The sequence below is a fragment of the Seriola lalandi genome, unplaced genomic scaffold (assembly GCF_002814215.2).
Source record: "Seriola lalandi dorsalis isolate HSWRI2012SDOR001 ecotype SW California unplaced genomic scaffold, Sedor1 jcf7180002054585, whole genome shotgun sequence".
Classification (NCBI taxonomy): Eukaryota; Metazoa; Chordata; class Actinopteri; order Carangiformes; family Carangidae; genus Seriola; species Seriola lalandi.
The window spans coordinates 766,995-768,952 of NW_019525138.1; the positions used below are offsets into that span (position 1 = coordinate 766,995).

The 1,958-nt window shown below is 39.8% G+C and overlaps 1 non-coding gene across 1 annotated transcript; it reads left to right on the forward strand.

Annotated features, from left to right (window-relative positions):
• The first annotated feature begins 369 nt into the window (after positions 1–369).
• On the forward strand, positions 370–603 carry LOC147818403 (signal recognition particle RNA). Its single transcript, XR_015437994.1, has one exon.
• The last annotated feature ends 1,355 nt before the right edge of the window (positions 604–1,958 follow it).

Here is a 1,958-nt window from a genome sequence, read left to right on the forward strand (position 1 = left end):
TCATACAGCATCCCAAAGTCTGTCACTTTGTGTTTCAGGAAACACTAACGTTCCTGTCAGTGCATGCAGTGTGCACACGTTCCAGTATACAGTCAATCTGTGGACGGAATGTCAGTGTGAGAAATGTTACTGTGGTTCATGTGTGAATGTTGTTTCTTCCTGGATGATTTCCTGCTCAGCTCACAGACCACGATTTGATTTGATATCTGATTTAATTAATGTATCTGATTTCATTTGAATTCATTTTTGATTAAATCAGATTTTTTTTTTTGTTTTCAATTGTTGATTTGGATTTTTATTTCATGCCATTCTGATTTTTTTTATTAGATTTGATTTATGATTAGATGTGATTTTTTTATTTGATTTGCCGCCGGATGCGGTGGCGCGCGCCTGTAATGCAAGGCACCAGGAGGCTGAGGCTGGTGGGTCGTTTGAGCTCAGGAGCTCCGAACTGTGCCGATCGGGTGTCCGCACTAAGGTCAGTATCAACATGGCGGTCCTGGTGCACCGGCCCAGGTCGGAAACGGAGCAGGTCAAAGCCCACGTGCCGCTCAGTAGTGGGATCGCGCCCGTGAAGAGTAATAGAGCGGGATCCATTCTTCAGACACGCTTTCTACGGATCAACAAACAAGTGGGACAACACACACGGTCAAACAGCATGTGTTTGTACGCTTCAACAGCTCCATCATTGTCTCTGTTTCTTCTTATTACCATGGAAACCTTCAGAGAGCAGAGCTGTGTGTTGGTGCTACACCAAGGGCAATGACCATCAATGAACACACACACACACGCACACACACACACACACACGCATACGCACACACACACACACACACACACACACACACTGTAACTCAGCTTTTTCTTTCCATGACTGAATGAAGCCGATGGAGAGAAAAGAAATCTCAGACCACTTCCTGCACACTTCTCTGTTTCTCTGTTCACATCAGGAAACATTTAAGATGAGGTTGTTGTTGTTGTTGTTGTTGTTGTTGTTGTTCGTGCGTGCGTGTGTGTGATATTAGATTATAAAGTAGTGATGCAGAGGGGCCTGAAGTTGCTTCTGTCTCACAGGCTTTTAGAATAAGACCTAAAGAGATAAATGGTTCCACACAGTAATCAGCTTGTTTGTTCTTTTCCTCAGTTCATAAGTTCAACTCCTCTAATGAACAGCTCAGACATTTACTGCTGAAACAGCTGCAGAGCATCCAGACCAACATCTGTAATACAACCACACACCTGATCAGGCTTCTTTTTTGTTTTTACACATTTTGATATGTAAATAACAAAGTGAATGTTGTCTCACTGTCACACTGACATTACTGACATTCCTACTCTGACAAGTCAAAATGTCTGCACTGAAAAAGGCCTTTGGCTTTTTACAAAGTGTGAGCTTTTTATATTCAGTCTGTGAGTGTGAGTTGAAATGTCACACACATGCACAACAAAGTAGCACTTCTATCATTAGCATTGTGCAGCAAACATGTATCGAAAATGAGAAGCTAGATTTTCTAATGTTTAGTGGAAATCATTCTCCCTTGTATCTGTGCCACTGGCTGCCACACAACCTCAAATCATGAGGTCGCAGGTAAGTTTCCTTCTGCATCAACGCTGCACAGTGGATGTTGCAGCGCCACTAGTGCGTCAGCTAAACCTTCCTGCCTTCTGTTTTAGCTTTCTGCATCCTACATCCCATTCTGTTGCTTGGATTTGAATTTTGTTTTGATTTGAATAGATTTTTGATTTGATTTGATTTGATTTGATTTGATTTGATTTGATTTGATTTGATTTGATTTGATTTGATTTGATTTGTGATTAGATTTTTTATCCTCTTTAGTTTTTATTTTTCTCTTTGATTTTATTTTATTTTTCATTTTTGGATAGATTTTTTTTTTTTTTTCATTTGAGTTTTGATTTTATTTTCAGTTTTTGATTTTTTTTATTTGATTGGTTTTTGT